The sequence below is a fragment of the Eptatretus burgeri genome, chromosome 1, assembly GCF_056783735.1.
Source record: "Eptatretus burgeri isolate ZD-2024b chromosome 1, Ebu_testis_v1, whole genome shotgun sequence".
Lineage (NCBI taxonomy): Eukaryota > Metazoa > Chordata > Myxini > Myxiniformes > Myxinidae > Eptatretus > Eptatretus burgeri.
In genome coordinates this window covers 95501669-95519733 of record NC_140961.1, presented here as the reverse complement: position 1 = coordinate 95519733, position 18065 = coordinate 95501669, and the positions used below count along the sequence as shown (strand labels likewise).

The window sequence follows — 18065 nt, the reverse complement described above, 5'->3', positions numbered from 1 at the left end:
CATTCAATTGGAATACCGTGGTTCTACACTGGAGGTAGGAAGGCAAAATAAATTATATAATCACAATGAGAAAAAAAAATCAGTTCTGCAGTAAAGAATCGCCACATCACGGCAGGAAAGCCGAGAGGTACGCATGCTCACTCTGTGTAGCCTGGATTTGAATCCCAACCCAGCTCGAAACTGTCCTCCCGGTGTTTCACAGGCCGGATGATTCATCACTGTGTGTGTCCTCTCTCAGATGGACAATAAACTGGGCATCACATCGGCCCCAGAATCCATCACCTCCCTCCCAACTTCTCTCTTCTCTCTTCTCTCTTCTCTCTTCTCTCTTCTCTCTTCTCTCTTCTCTCTCATCTTCCCCCATCCAAAACCACAATCTTTTCTACCCCCGCTAATCCACCCCAAACCCACCTCCTTCAAATTCCCTGTTTTCCTTCCTGACAGTCCCTGTAGTGTCCATCTTGTTTACCCCATGTACCCTGCCCCATCCCTCTCCCTTCCACAGATCTCCTTATGTCTCTGTTCCACACTGTTCCTTCCCTCTCCTTCCCCTCTTGTCTCCTGCTCCCCTTATATGTTGTGTGTGTTAGCTCTCATACGAGTCTCGACAGTGTTAAAAAAAGAAGAAAGAAAGTAAACACCTCTTTTTGGGGGCAACCCCTCTGTACACCCCCATAGATCTCGATTATTTTCATGGTGTGAACAAGCTTTGGAATATCACTAGACCGTGGGCCGAGCTCCCGTTTTGTTTAGTTTTGTGACCTACCTCGTGTATCTCCTTGTATTTATAATATATTGTATCAAAATATTATATAAATCATATCTGAAACTCCTCAAGCACAAAACTTGCACATTTTTTCAAACTGTGGAAAAAACACCCGAAGGAAAAAAACACCCGAAATTGTGACAATATTCCTCGAAACATCATCCAATCAAAGCACTTTTGACAGACAGCGCCACACTCATCAAACAATCACGCGCTTCGTTTCAGGCAAGCTGTAAACTCACGAGCTGTCATGGTGGCGTAGATGTCATCTGATGCTCGTGCTGCCAAAGATTCTGAAGGTAGTTCTTCGGGGTTCTGTTTTATGCATGTCATCAACACCCACAGCAAAGTAATTCCATTTTGTGAGAAAAGCATCAAGGAATTTCAGGAATGTGCTGCAAAGTGGATTAATGTGGAAGGAAGCCCCAAAAGTAAGGTTGCTGTCAAGGCGCTACAAGTACACCACAGCCAGCACAGGCTCGATGTGGGGATTGCAGCTGCTGTAGCCCCCGATGCCACGCCCCGTGATGATCATCATGATGATGATGAATGTGACGTATCTGGAAGGTAGGATCTCCTTTCTTCCGTTCACTAATTTTTGACAATAGTTTTCAAGAAACTTTGATCATCAGTACATTTACATATATTAAGTAAATCTAAACATTTCATGTAATCCACCTTGGTGCTGAAGAAATACTATGAAGAATTCCAACTCTCCAATTGTAAGCAATCGGCGCACAATATACTCACCTGTGGAAACTGAAATTGAAATGATCTTGCCACTCCTTAAAATATATAATGGAGATATTATATACATATTAATTATAAAAAAAAAAGTGTTGCGTAAATAATTTCAGCTGTGGTGTGTGATAGATTTATGTATCAATGATTGAACGAAGAATGACTGATGATTAGTTTGCTGATGGATGATATTATGATACACTGTGTTTGATTTCGGTATGCCAGTCCAGTGTATGTCTTCCTGACTTGCATGTTCAGCTTTTGTGCCGATGAATGAGGTCTGTAGATCAACAATTAGTGGCATTACTATTTACAATTACTGTTTTTGCATATTACTTTATTTATACGTGTGTGTGTGTGTGTGTGTGTGTGTGTGTGTGTGTGTGTGTGTGTGTGTGTGTGTGTGTGTGTGTGTGTGTGTGTGTGAGAGTGTAAGACACAGACAGACAGACCCAGAGACCCAGGCCCATATCACCCACATTCATGTAGTCTCCTGATGAATACATAGACATCAGAATTCCCAGAGTCATACACAGCTATCTCAGAATGGACACAAGATGGTGCTATAGATTTTGCTAATTAGCATCTTATATATTATTTCCAAGTTTGTGGTTTTGTGTCGCGCTATCTTCGACTTTGTTCTGCGCTCGAGTAACGTGATATTCGGCTTACATTATCTCAAAGACCATATGAGGTGCATGGTACAAAAAAAGTAAATAAAATGGTTCTGAAACAGTGAAATCGTATTCCACTTACTGCATTAAAGTAAAATTACTACTGATACTCTGCATCAGTTCCTTTCTCAAACACACCCACCCCAACATGTCACGCAGAGCGCGGGTTATGCTAGTAACTAATTAATGTGTAACTTTTTGCACTGACGAGTTGTGAATTCTTTCTAAGTGATTTTTTTTATCTAAATCTATGCTAAATTTCAGGTAGATACCAAAGGTGGGTCACGAAATTCAAAAACTAGACACATTTTGAATGCTTGGCCCACTGTTGACATGGGTGAAGGTTATGATCAAGTTTCATTGAAATTGTGTCTGTGGTTTCGGAGAAGAAAGCAAATACATATTTTGGGGGGTAACCCCCTCCCCAGACCCAGATTTTTCTAATTCCATGAACAACTTTGGTACATCATGGGTGATGAAGGTTCCAATTATGTTTCAACAGAATTGTACATGCCATTTCTGAGAAGGAAACAAATACCTATTTTGAGGGGCAACCCACGTTGCCTTAGGGCCTGATTTTTTTTTTTTTTTAATTTGATGAAAAAAACTTTGTTACACATATGGTGATGAACGTTGTGGTAAAGTTTCATCGAAATCTGATGTGTAGTTTCAGAGAAGAAGTTGAAAGTATTTGTGGACGGACAGATGGATGGACATTGAACCTGCCATCCCATAAGTTCCCCAGAACTACGTTCCAGGTGAGCTAAAAAAAAAACAATGTTGCATTATGTACATTTCAAAGAGATGTGCTGCCAATCGTCGTGTGATGGGTGGAAAAAATTTGGCTCTGTAATTTAGAAAATACATTAATAGGCAAACGGCTCGGAAATCGGGTATTATGAAATATATTTTGCTTTGAGACTCACAAAGAGAAACCATATCACCTTTGTACAGCACACCCGGTTTTTATAAAATAACCAATCTACTCACATGTATGTCTACCTTGTAGCAACTGCTGACCGTACATCCTGATCGGGACAAGAACTGTACCGCTATCAACTGTAGGGTGCTCGGCAAGTGGCTTAAGCACTCAGGCGAGCACTCCAATTAAATGATTGATGAGGAATGGCTGGCTTGGCAAGCAAGAGCAAGCTGATTGGTAATGGCAAAAAAACTAAACATTGCCGATTTCTTAATATTTTCAGATTTCACTCCAGATTTCGACTTATTAAATCCCCATGTTCCGATCCTCGAAGCTCAAATTATATTTCTATTTTATTATATCCTTGAATTAGTCCGTGAGAGTAGATTGTGGAAAATCGCATATCATGCATGAAATCTCTCTAAGCTCATAATTTGAAAACTATATCACTTGCAAAAGCGATGTATCAAATAATCCGTGGGTATGAAGATCAGGCATTCAATGATATCAGCGAGGAAAGTGAAAAAAACCCATTTTGAGTACTTTATTGATCCACAGCCATTGTTGAGCAGTCCGAACAAAATGGTGAATGAAGTCCCCAGCGAGGTAACCAAGGACGCCTTAAGATCCCATCAAGAGCGAGGTGTCTGAGGATGTGCCAGATAAAGGATATAATTAAATACAGCTGTTAATTATCTTCAAAAAGGATGTTTTAATTAAGTCAAACACCCAATTTTCACTCATGCACTCACTTGGGGTTCCCTTGGTATGTTTGCAAAGTTTCAAACCGCGAGGTTTCATGGTTTTGGAGTTACGGAGAACACACGCACACTTATGATTATAGATTTGTTAATTTTTTTTTTTCAAACTGACTGCCAGCTATTAGTCCCCATCACGCCAGTTTTTTTTTTACCTCCCCACTCTTCTTCCCCTCAAAAAATATTGCATGAGTCACATACAAGACATGTCAGTTTTCTATCTCCAAACAAATATGATGTGGGTCATATCGCTGACACGTCATGCACACACTCGCTAAACCTATTAAAAATACAATCCACAGTTCTAAACAAATATATAATTGTCGGGCAAAATATTTTTTTTTAACTCCACAATTCATGATATATTAAAATTATTGGCTCAGCCATCTTTCTATATAGATATACTATACAGTCAACATTTAAAACACAGATTTCATCTTTAGGGCCCTGTCACACCTGGACGATTTAGCCAGCAATGTCAATGTATGTAAAACGCTGGCGTACGCTGAAATTTTGATTTTTTTTTTTTTTAAGTTTTGGGCGTATTCATAACGTGTTGGTCGTATGCATAACATATTAGTAACGGGCACAGAACGTTTCATTGTGTTATTGATAACTTTTACCAACGAATGCTTAGCCTGTTGTCGGTGTTCACAACCTATGCCAAACGATAGTTTAACTTAGCCATAGCGCGCTAAACATATCGCCGGCGAACTCGTGGCGTAGCCTGTTAAGAACCTGCCGGACGCCGATTTAAGTCATAACCGCCTGAGAATTTGAAGTGTCAACATCGCAGTCAAACCTTGACGATTTTGCCAGCGTATGCCGGCCTATGAAAAATGTGTCAAAAACGGTATGGGTAAGTTGTGTATATGTTAAGAGTAGGCTGGAAAACAATGAAGTTCGCTGTCATATTACGTGGTATGTGTAATACGTCGTGAAATTTCAAGCATGCTTAAAATTTTACGACGTATTTGGCGTATGGCTAACACGTTCCGCATGCGTTGTCATATGTTCCTGGCACGGTCCACGATCGTTTACACACGACGGACACACGTTACTTGTAGGTTACTCATAAGTCGAAACACGTCAAGGTAATATTTAACATACCCGCAACTTAATTTTCAACCAATGGGTAACGTCCTTTTAACCTATGAGTAGCATGCTCTGAACCTATGTTTAACGTGCTTGAAACCTATGAGTAACGTTTATTGAACCTATTTGTAACTTGCCTTGAACCAATGACTCGCGTGCTATGATCCTCTGAGTAACGTGCGTTTAACCTATGTGTAGCATGCTTTGAACCAAAGTATAACGTGCTTCTCACCTTTGAGTAACATGCTATGAACCTATTTGTAACGTATCTAAAACGCACATTGTCGTATGTAGACGAATTAGATTGATGTCTTCCGGACGACCACAGCACTTACTGAACGTGTTTCTAACTTACATCTACCGTGTATTGGCAGCGTTAAGGGGAATTGGTATATACAAAAGGGCTTCACAAGAGGAACCCATCATTGTTCCAGACTCCATGTTGAGTAGATGTCAATGCCAGTAGTATCAGTAGTAGTAATACTATTAGTAGTAGTTGGTGTGTGTGACAGTAGTAACAATAGTAGTAGTTGTAGTAGTAGAATTGGTAGTAGTAGTATGTCTATGTCAGTAGTAGTATGTGAGCGTGATGGGGAGGGTGTGGGTGATGATGGATCCTCTTATCGTCCACGAATAGGAGACTACTTTGCACCATTGTTCGATGTTCTTTTCGGCTAATTTTTTTTCCTCATTCCCAAGATGAAATATTTCTTTGTTTTACTTTGTAAAGTATTAAAAACGACTTTGACAAATGCATAATGTACTAGTAAAGGCCGTGTCACACATTGACGATTTAGCCAGCGTATGCCGATTTATGAAAAATTTGTCTAAAACGCTGGCACACGTCGAATACGTTATGGGTACGTTTTGTATACGTTAAGAGCACACTGAAAAACACTGCCATACGTCGTAGTATGCTGGCTTTAAACGTTGTACTTTTGGGTTTTCCTCAAATTTTTTCATGCTTGAAATTTTACGACGTATGCCGGCATATGACTCACACGTTCCGCTACGCTGGCCATAAGTTGTAGGCACGTTATGCGATCGTTGACACACGTCCAAACACGTTACTTGTATGTTACTCATAAGTCGAAACACGTAGAGGTAACATTCGCGTATCCGAAACTTATTTCTAACCTATGAGTAACGTTTTGTAAGCACGCTACACGAACGTTGTTCATACTTCGCAACACGTTACTTGAAAGTACTACTACTACTACTACTACCAACATCGACATCACTAAATTCTCTCGAACTACTACTACTACTACCACTACTAACATCGACCTCACTAAATTCTCTCGAACTACTACTACTACTAACATCGACATCACTAAATTCTCTCGAACTACTACTACTACTACCAACACCGACATCACTAAATTCTCTCGAACTACTACTACTACTAACATCGACATCACTAAATTCTCTCGAACTACTACTACTACCAACATCGACATCACTGAATTCTCTCGAACTACTACTTCTACCAAAATCAACATCACTAAATTCTCTCGAACTGCTACTACTACTACTACTACTACTAATACTACTACAACTAACATCGACATCACTAAATTCTCTCGAACTACTACTACTACTACTACTACAACTACTACTACTAACATCGACATCACGAAATTCTCTCGAACTACTGCTACTGCTACTGACATTGACATCTACTCAACATGGAGTCTGGAACACTGACGGGTTCCTCTTGTGAAGCCCATTTGTATATACCAATTCCCCTAAACGCTGCCAATACGCCATTATACGGTAGCTGTAAGTTAGAAACACGTTCAGTAAGTTCTGTGGTCGTCCGGAAGATGTCAATCAAATTCGTCTACATACGCCAATGTACTTTTGAGATACGTTACACATAGGTTCAAAGCACGCTACTAATAGGTTCAAAGCATGTTACTCGTACGTTAAAAATTAAGTTTCGGGTATGCTAAACATTACCTCGACGTGTTTCGACTTCTGAGTAACTTACAAGTAACGTGTGGCCGACGTGTGTAAACGATCGCGGAGCGTGCCGACAACTAGTATGCGGAACTTGTGAGCCATACGTCGAGTACGTCGTAAAATTTTCAGCATGCTTGAAATTTCACGACGTACTAGATGTACCATGTAATATGCCAGCGTACTTAATTGTTTTTCAGCGTGCTCCTAACGTATACACAACTTGCCCATACCGTATTCGACGTATCCCAGCGTTTTAGACACATTTTTCAAAAGTCGGCAAACGCTGGCTAAATCGTGAAGGTGTGACTGCGATCTTGACACTTCCAATTTTCAGGCGGTTATGATTTAAATTGGCGTGCGGCAGGTTTTTAACAGAGAACGCCACGAGTTCGTCGGCGATACGTGCAGCGCGCTATGACTAAGTTAAACTATCGTTGGGCATAGGTTGTGAACGCCGACAACAGGCTAAGCATTCCTTGGTATAAGTTATCTTTAACACAACGAAACGTTCTGTGCCCGTTACGAATACATGATGCATACGACCAACACGTTATGAATACGACCAAAACTTTTTTTAAAAACCTCAAAACTTCAGCGTACGCCAACGTTTTACGTGCATTTTTATACGTTGCCATTCCTGGCTAAAACGTCAAGGTGTGACAGGGCCCTAATGAACACAGAACGCTTCGATAACTTATAGATAAGTTATACTAACGATTGTTTATCGTGTTTTAGTCGTCCACAACCTATGCCCAACGATAGTCAAGCGCATGCATAGCGTAATAATTCCCAAGCACGTTATTCATAGGTTATAAATAAGTCATGGGTACCCTAAATATTACTTTGATGTGTTTCGACGTATGAGGAACTTTCAAGTAGCGTGTTGCGAAGTGTGAACAACGTTCGTGTAGCGTGCTTACAAACGTTTCTCATCGGTTAGAAATAAGTTTCGGGTACGCGAATCTTACCTCTATGTGTTTCGACTTATGAGTAACATACAATTAACGTGTGTCAACGATCGCATAACGTGCCTACAACTTATGGCCAGTGTAGCGGAACGTGTGAGCCAAACGCCGAGTACGTCGTAAAATTTCAAGCATGCAAAATTTTTTGGACAACCAAAAAGTACAACGTTTTAAACCAGCGTAATACGACCTATGGTAGTGTTTTTCAGCGTGCAGCTAAAGGCCCGGTCACACCTTGACGTTTTAGCCAACGTATGCCGATTTTTGAATTTTTTTTCTAAAACGCTGGCACACGTTGAATACGTTATGGGTAATTTTTGATTACATTGAGAGCACGCTGAAAAACACTGCCATACGTCGTTGTACGTTGGCTTTAAACGTTGTACTTTTTGGTTGTCCTCAAATTTTTTCATGCTTGAAATTTCACGACGTATGCCGGCGTATGACTCACACGTTCTGCTACGCTGGCCACAGGTTGTATGCACGGTCTGCGATCGTTGACAGACGTCAACACATGCTACTTGTAAGTTAATCATAAGTTGAGACACGCCGAGGTAATGTTTAGCGTACCCGAAACTTATTTCTAACCTATGATTAACGTGTTGTTGGCACGTTACGCGATCGTTGCCACACATCGACAGACGTTACTTTTAAGTTACTCATAGGCTGAAAGACGTCGGTATAATGGATCGTCCTTGCGTCAGCGTCCACGGCCACGGCCAGGACACTTATTTGCAGCATTCTTCAAACTTTTCTTGGGCATGAAGAGGATGTTCATACTTCGATGTCTAGCTTGGCTATGATTCCAATTGTCCATCGGCAGCGTCTATTTAAAATAGTCGAGTTTGAGCGTTTTAACACGTTCAGAAGAAACGCTTCAAATTTCAAAACCCCAGCGTCAAAAAACAAAGGCGAGTGACAGCAATTTAAATCGTTCATTGTAAACAATGAAAATAGCTGAGTGGTACCGTTTAAAAGTCGTTGAGTGTAAAAAAAAAATCCAATTGTTGAGCGCAAGCATCGACTTTCAATAGTGGGGTTTGAGCGATTTAGCACGTTCAATAGAAACAATTAAAATTTCCGAGCGCGAGCGTCAAAAAACAAAGGCGAGTGACAGAAATTTAAATCGTTCATTGTAAACAATGAAACTAGCTGAGTGGTACCGTTTAAAAGTCGTTGAGTGTGGAAAAAAAATCCAATTGTTGAGCGCAAGCATCTACTTTCAATAGTGGAGATGCAGCTATTTAAATCGTTGAGTTTATCATTTAAATCGTTAAATCGTTAAACGCAAGGACGATCCATCATAACCCACACCCTCCCCCTCACACTCACCTACTACTGCCAACATGAACAAACTACTACTAATACTAATACTAATACTAATACTAATACTAATACTGATACTGATACTGTTACTGCTGACATGGACATCGACTCAAAAAGGACTCGAAAACACTGTTGGGTTCCCCTTTTATGAGCAGCATTTTTATATACCAATTCCCAAAACCGCTGGGAACACGTCTTTATATGGCAGTTGTAAGCTAGAAACACGTTCATTTATTTTTTTGTCGACCGGAAGACGTCATTGGAATACGTCTACATACGTCGATGTGTGTTGGGACTACGTAAAGAATTGGTTCAAAGCACGTCAAACATAAGTTAGAAATAAGTTTCGCGTAAAAAAGACATTACCGCGACGTGTTTCGACTTATGAGTAGCTTATAAGTAGCCTTTGTGGACGTGTGTAAGCGTCCACATATCGTGTGTACAACCTATCCCCATCGCATGCGGAACGTGTGTCATACGCCGAGTACGTCGTAAAATTTTGAACATGTTTAAAATTTCTTGACGTACTCTACTTACTACGACGTATGATAGCGTACTTTAGCGTTCTACTCACGTATACCAAACTTACTCATACCGTATTTGACGTGCCCCAACGTTTTAGACACATTTTTCTTAGGTCGGCATACGCAGGCAAGATCGTCAAGGTGTGACCGCGATGTTGTCACTTCCATTTCTACGGCAGTTATGATTCGAATCGTTGTGCGTCAGCCTTTTAATAGGCTACGTCAGGACATCGTCGGCGATGCGTGCAACGAGCTATGCCTAAGTTAGACTATCGTTGGGCATCGGTTGTGTAGGCCGACAACAGGTTCAGCATTCGTTGGTATAAGTTATCTATAACACAACGAAACGTTCTGTGTCCGTTACCAATGCGTTATACATAAGACCAAGTCGCTATGAATACGTCCGAATCTTTAAAAAAAAACATCAAAAGTTCAACGTGAGCCAGCGTTTTAGATACATTTTAATACGTTGCCATCGCTGGCTAAAACGTCAAGGTGTGACCGGGCCTTAACGTACACATAATGTACCCATAACGTATTGGACGTGTGCCAGCGTTTTAGACAAATTTTTCGTAAATCGTCAAGGTGTGACAGCCCCTTTAGGATGTGGACTCTCCAGCGCTCCCTGGTTCAACTCGGTAGAAGCTCGGTAGAAGTTATTAAAACTTAGTATCGACATTCAGAAAATGATTGATTCAAAGAATCGTGCAAGAGTCGTACACAAAGATGTGGATTTTGAAATGGTGCAAATCACTTCAATATTTGGTATGTCCTTCCTTCCATCCATCCGTAAAAATGAAGAATAAAAACTAACCCACTGTGTTGCTCGTTTGTTCATAGTTTGTTGTTTTTTTATTTTTCATGTGTTGTTTAGTTTTTGTGTTATGTTTAGTTTGGCATTGATTGTTTAGCCTGTAGGGGAAGTAACCCTCAGTCACCCATGGGGCTACTTTTTAAGCGGTGCAACCACTTCACTGCAGCGCTTCCTTCATACACGGTGTGATTTTTTTCAGGAGGGTTGACAAAATAACAAATCATTAAAAAATAGGAGGCGGGTTCAAAAAATGGGGGACGATCAACAGGTATTTTTTTTTTGGTATGTGGTCTAATGGCTCTCACCTTCTTCAATGAGAGTGAGTGTAAAGTGGGAGCACATGTATATATGTATATATATATATATATATATATATATATATATATATATATATATATATATATATATATATGTATGTATATGTATGTATATATATATATACATATATGTATATATATATATATATATATATATATATACACACACACACACACACACACACACACACACACACACACACACACACACACACACACACACATATACTGTGTATGCCCCGGTTTGAATAGGTGTACCATTTCCCTGTGTCGTAAGAGGCATCTAGGGTTGCATCAGGAAGGGCATCTGGCGTAAAACCTGTGCCAAATCATTATGCGGATCATAACGGATGATCTGCTGTGGTGACCCCTCACGGGAGCAGCCGTAAGAAGAAGAAGAATATATATATATATATATATATATATATATATATATATATATATATATATATATATACACATATATATATACGAGGTGTGTTCAAAAAGTATCCAACCTTAATTTTTCGTGCGTAAACAAATGAAGCTCGGGAGGCGTGGTTTGGTGCACGTATGGAGGCGATCCTAATTCGTATGCGTGAATATTTTCCCGCCTGCAGAAGCTGTCAGTCGCCGACAGACCGCCGATGAGTGAGGAAGTGGAAGTGAGCGCCGTCAGATTTTCGTTTTTGACAAAATGACGGAAAAACTTGAACAACGCTACTGCATCAAATTTTCTGTAAAGCTTGGCGATTCCCAAGTGGAAATGATCCACAAGATTCAACAGGCCTTCGGGAATGAAGCAATGGGCACCACACAGATAAAAGAGTGATACAACCGCTTCAAAGATGGTCGCACATCAGTGGAAAGTGAAGCACGTTCTGGTAGGCCCTCAACATCCCGAAATGAGATCGTCATTGACCAAGTGAGGACCCTGCTGATGCAGGATCGTCGAATCACGATCAGAGAACTTGCAGACGAGGCGGGCGTCAGCATTGGATCCGTTCATTCCATTGTGACTGAGGATTTGGGCTTCAGGAGAATCGCAGCGAAGTTCGTGCCAAAGCTGCTAACGATCGAGCAGAAGCAACTCTGTTTGGAGATCGCACAGGACATGCTGGAGACTGTGAACAGCGATACCAACTTCTTCAGCACAGTGATCACTGGCGATGAGACCACAGTGATCCGTCATTTTGTCAAAAACGAAAATCCGACGGCTCTCACTTGCACTTCCTCACTCATCAGCGGTCTGTCGGCAACTGACAGCTTCTGCAAGTGGGAAAATATTCACGCATACAAATTAGGATCGCCTCCATACGTGCACCAAACCACGCCTCCCTAGCTTCATTTGTTTACGCACGAAAAATTAAGGTTGGATACTTTTTTAACACACCTTGTGTATATATATATATATATATATATATATATATATATATATATATATATATATATATATATATATATATATATATATATATATATATATGCACATATTCATATATATGCACATATTCATATACATACACATACATATACACACTGCCTGCATTTATCAATATGAAAAATAGGAAGGTGAACAGGATCTTATTCAGAAAAAGTGAATAAATGAGTTAAGTGCATTTAAATGAATGAGTTGAGGCACTTTAGAATGAACGAGTTGAAATATATGTTGGTCGTCAACATTTAGACAATGATGGGATTTTGCTTGTAGTTTGTGTATCCAAAAAGATTTGCCTCATGGATCGTCTCAAGATCATGATGTGTTACTGATTTGCAATTGACTCTATGGCAGAGATTTGAATATCATCCATTGAGTGATGTGGTGCATTAAAATGTTTTGTTTAACGTAGAGATTTTCCCTGATTGGAGTGAAAATTTCTTATCTCTCACCGTGTGTTATTAAAGCGTGCATAGAGTATGTTCTCAGTTTTTCCAATGCATTGTTTTGTACATCTTTGATAAGTGATTAGGTTTACTCGCAGAGTACCCACCCGATGGGCGATCTTGTTCCAAGCATGCAACATGTTTCTCTGATGCATACTTTTATTTGGGTGGTGTATAGGTAACCGACAGCTCTGTATGGGCAACAACAAAAAAAACCCGGGTTACGAACATGAAGCAAAAACATACCTATTACTTATAATTCAAAACAACTCATTGCACTGGAAAATGTGTGGACATGAAGACTGAACTGTAAATGGTAGAAGCTTGAAACACCAGGGAAAACCTGGAGGTGGCGCTATACAATACACATTTAAATGAAGAATTCGCATCACCCCCCCCCCCTCCCCCCCTGCCTCCTCTCCACCCAAGATCACCAGCAAAGATTAAAACACCCCTCTCCAATAATTAGGGTCATGCTGATTCTATGTAGCAAGTCTGGATGTAATCGGCCCAGAATTGTAGGAGTTGTAGCGCAACAAACACACAAACACTGGTCCGTGAATTATCGTAAGGATGAGGGAAGAGAAGGGGAAGTAATTGTGAATTTAATGTTCCGTCTTCATTTACTTTTAACATTGTTCTAAGCTGACGGAGACAGGAACAATGCAGGCATGATAGGCCAAATGGCCTTAGTTCCCTGTGTAACATTGCTAAGAACGGGAAGAAATTGGGAAGGGAGGACAGAGAATTGTGGGTGGGGGTGCATGGAGTTGGAAGAGGAAGAGCTCGATGTTGGGAAGGGGTGGGGATTGACGACTTGGGTTTGGATACTTGAAGAAAAGGGGAGAGGATGACAGAGTTGGGTTGGGTGAGTGGGGGGCAAATAGGGGACAGAGATGGGATTGAGGGTTTGAGGCTTTTGGGGAGGGGAGGAGTTGAGGACTTTGGGTTGGGAGGGGTTTGAGGATTTGAAGTGGGAGGGGAGCACAGAGTTTGGATCTGGTGGTGAGGGGGAGTGTGGAGAGGACAGAGTTGGGAGGGAGGTTGAGGACTTGGGAGTGTGCGTGTGTGTGTGTGTGTTTGGCCTTTTGGGTCCTCTTGGTATTTTGGGTATTTTAGGTCTTCAGGGTCTTTGGGGTATTTTGGGGTCTTTGTTATTTTTTGGATACTTAAGGGTCTCTGGGACTTTTAAGTCAGCAGGGTCTTTTGGATCTTTAAGGGTCGTCTAGGTCTTCAGGATTTGTTCGGTCTTTGCGGTATTTTTGGTCTTTTGGTCTTGGGAATGTTCTGGGTCTTCAGGGTCTTTTCGGTTTTTTGGGTATTTTAGGTATTTTGGATCCTCAGGGTCTTTGGGTCATTTAGGTCCTCAGGGTCGTTTGGGTCTTCTGGGTACTTTAGGTTTTGTATTTCAGGTTACAATTGTGGGTGACGCCAGTTCAACAGTCCAACCAATGGGTGAAGATCGGATATACATACATACATACACTTGCTCCATTATATAAAGATGACCCAATGTAGATTAACAGTCCTTATAGGATGTGATGGAGAGCTTTTGTCCAGTGGCAGAACTGTGGAATTTGTTTCTTTGCTCTGGGGCAGTGGGTGCTTTGCTTTTACCTAAAGGTCCTTGAGTGTATAGCCACGTCAAAATGATGTTCGTGGAGGTTGGGGAATGTAGTGCAGAGTGTTTCTAACTGATGGAGGAGAGGAAGGGCCTTATTCAAAATACTTAACAATTGGTATGAGGTGGAGAAGTAGGTAATTACCAGTGGGATGTGGTTAGTTCCAGGTTTGGGTTTGCAAGTCGAAAGGTCTGGGCAAGGTATGCATTTTGCTCGGTTTATGGCTTATTTTACAGAGTGAAGGTCATCGTTTCTTAGATTAAAGTATGTTTCTATCTGGGAGAGAGAAGTTAGTTCTGCCTTTCTTTGTTGAGCAGATGCTTCTTACTCTGATTGCTTGACTGTATGGTATGCTTGTAATTGTATGTTTCGGGTGAGATAAGATAGAAGTAGTTAAGAATGCATGTCTGTTGGTTTAGTGTGTAGCTCTGTTTTTAAGTCTGTTGTTTTGAAATGTGAATGACGTGTCGAGAAAGTGATCTGTCGAATATAAACTTGATGGTTGGAAGCAGAAAAGTTAATTCATTTCGGAAGTGTGCAAGACAGTGGGGGATTTTGAGCAGATAAATTGGATATCATTAAATAAAACGTACCCAGGATTTTTTTCTAAGATGCCGTGATGAATTTTACCGTGTAATTTTACCATCGATTTTAGCCTCTATCATTCCCATAAAGATGTTGGCGTACGATGGTGCGGTATAGCATCCCCCTGAGTTTGAATGTAATGCCATCCATTAAATTGGAAATTATTCAAATTGAGTGTCAGTTGCAAGAGGTGCATGCGGTCTTTGGTAGGTGAGTTTGATAGTTGTGGTGTATCCAGTGCTTTGCGGCATGTGGATAGGCCTTCTGAGTGTAGAATATTGGTGTAGATGGATGTAACGTCTGCCATGACTAAAATGAGGCAGGAATTCAATCTTTGGATGCGAGTCAGAAAACTAGATGTGTCCTTAAAATATGAGGGGAGATGAATTACAAGAGGATGTAAATAATAAACAGCAAATTTTGATATCGAAAAGTTGGACATGAGCGGCCAGATACAATTGGGCCACCAAGATTGTTTACCTTATGTATCTTGGAGAGAAAATTAAGATAAGGACACCGAGGGTCCTGAGGAACCAAGCAAGATTTAATGGCTTCATCTGCCCGAGTGGAATCTACTACCCTTTTAACCTCTTCAAGATGTAGAAGGTTAGAGTCGGATGGGAGCTCTTTGTAGGTGTCACCATGCAGCTGGCGATTACCTTCTGCAATGCAATCGATAGTAGACATGATGACAACAGCAGAACCTTTGTCTGCTGGCTTTATTACCAAGTCTTCATTAAGTTGAAGATGGTGGAGTGTTCATCACTTTGCCTTCTTAAGAAATTCTATTTTTGGGCCACATTTTCGATTTCATCACTCAATTGTTCCCTATAGACGTGTAGATAGGAATGGTCGACACGTGGTGTCCAGATGTTTTTTTGGTTTGGGAAAGGTGAGTTGCGGTGTATTCGTGTCGGTATAGGTGATTGCATGAGTGTCTGTTGGTGCTGCCTGTTGTGGGGCTGATGGTTCCGTGTATGCTTTAGCAAAGTGTGCTTTCAATGTCATTCGCTTACAGAATTTCATCGCCTACATTCGCCTCTTGATCAGAATGTCACTTGAGCACATCAATGATATCTGCAAGTAAACAAGCATGCATTTTAATCTTAAGATGAACAAACATATGAAACATAAGTATTTCATTCAGTGCACTGTTACTTTTGAAACACCCTATATATGTTGTCTTGGCTATGTCCTTGTGCCTGCCTGCCCCACTGCTCCTCTGTCCATTCCACCTCCCACTCCTCCCACCCCTCATTCCCTCACCCCTCCGCCTAAGAAATTGCATCAATAAACTGATAGATGTAGCGCAGCCATGATGCATGAAATAGCCTTATCCTGCATTAAAGTTTCCTGTATGACCTTGTATTGAATTCATGTGGTGTTGATAAAAGTGCAGGCATGGGCTGACAAGATATGCACACTCAAAGGTATGTGCATTCACCTATGAACCGTCCAGTCAGGGTTTGAATCTCAGCCCAGCTAGAAACTGTCACCCTGATGTTTGGCATACAGGTTGACGTGGCAATGTTGTGTGGTCCCTCGGATGAATATTAAACTGGGTGTTCCATCTGCTCGCATTCGATGTTGGAGGTTAAATACTCCTCAGTCTTGAAGTGTAGATGACATAACGCCAACATCCTGGCGAAATTAAGAATTCTTGTCACATTCAGTCAAATGTTAGTCCTGGCCAGATATTTTCTCAAAAGACAAAAACGTTCCCTGGCAAACCCCATAAGAAGGTGGGAATAATTGGGATGCCGAACATGCCACGTTTCCTGGACTTGTTCATTAATCAAGCTATGGACCTCTGCTGGCCCAAAGGAATTTTGATTCAATGGTCAAAGTGCATCGCTTGCTTGGCTGCGTCATCGCAAACCTCATTATCCCCTCGTCCAACATTAGCATGGATCCATTCCAAGTGAACAAGTCTATCAATGTGCCACATGAAAGAAGAAGAAAATTGTGTCAATGTGATCAGCACTGTTAGAGAGATGCAGCAGATGAAGGCTTCAATCATATCTGCATCCATCCTGTTGGAATTTGAAGTGCTCCAGAGCCAACACGTCTCAGAAAAAAATAACTGCACTTATAGGGTGGAAATGAATTGACCTTTCTCATGCCATCACAAACATCTCTGCTAAAAATACAGAGAGGAAATTGGTTTGTATGTTGGACTTGACAACCTTGATGTCTTTTATCAATATTGCTGCCGCTGTTCTCTTTGATGTCAGATATTTGGAGCCATCTTTGTAAATGTCATGATTTCCAAATATGGCTCCAAATATCTGTAAACTCATTCTTATCATAGCTCTTGACTTTTTGCCACATTGAATAGTTTGTCCTTGGCAGTTAAAAGCTAGATATTGTGAGATTTGTGAGTAAGCATCAGTAAATGTCTGTAAATGAACGATTAAAATTGATGGTGAGTTAAGTTTTGTTTAGCACGGATGGGTAAATTGTAATATAAATTGCTTGATGTAATGAGCTAATTTTGAGTGTAGATGGCAGCATTGTACTGTAAACTGCCTGGAGAGATTCGTGAAGATGCTGGAATGTTCTTAGATGAAACTTCCAGAATGGACTGGAATCGCATTTGCTCTAATGCACGAGATTGTTCTGTGATACCATATAAATCTGTGAGAGGGAGGTGTAGAGAGACGGGTGATATGTGATGAGCCACGAGTTTTGATCATCCCCGTGCTCGATTTAGCTCTGAGTGACCAAAGCATTAATGTCCAGAGCGGTTGTTAACGTGTGGAGCCAATTATAATCAGGTTGATTAAAACTCATTAAGATTGTGAATCGGGAAAGGATTCCTTTGAGCTCTTTAATCATCTGGATGGGCCATCCTACGAGAAGACACCACAATGGGAATCGAATGTTCGACAACCTCGAAGGACGAGGTGAACATGTGCGAGTTGTGCCGGCAGGACTGGAACCAAACAACTACTCGTGGGAGTCGGAGTTGGACATTGTATGTAATGGTGAACGTCCTCATTTGACTCTGTATATGTTTGTTTGAAATACAAGTTTCAAAAACGTTACACTGTTGATGTGGTCATTGTCACGCCACTCAGAAGTCACAGACCCCAACTGACAAAGATCCAATTTGAGTGGTAGCTGAC

The 18065-nt window shown here is 40.9% G+C and overlaps 1 protein-coding gene across 1 annotated transcript in view; it reads left to right on the top strand.

Moving 5' to 3' along the window:
• The window catches only part of LOC147034992 (uncharacterized), a 178339-nt gene that overhangs the window by 35504 nt on the left and 124770 nt on the right, over nt 1–18065 (top strand). Inside the window, exon 2 of the mRNA XM_085892171.1 lies at nt 2849–2939. The gene's annotated coding sequence lies outside the window, so the exon portion shown is untranslated. The remainder of the gene's footprint in view (nt 1–2848; nt 2940–18065) is intronic.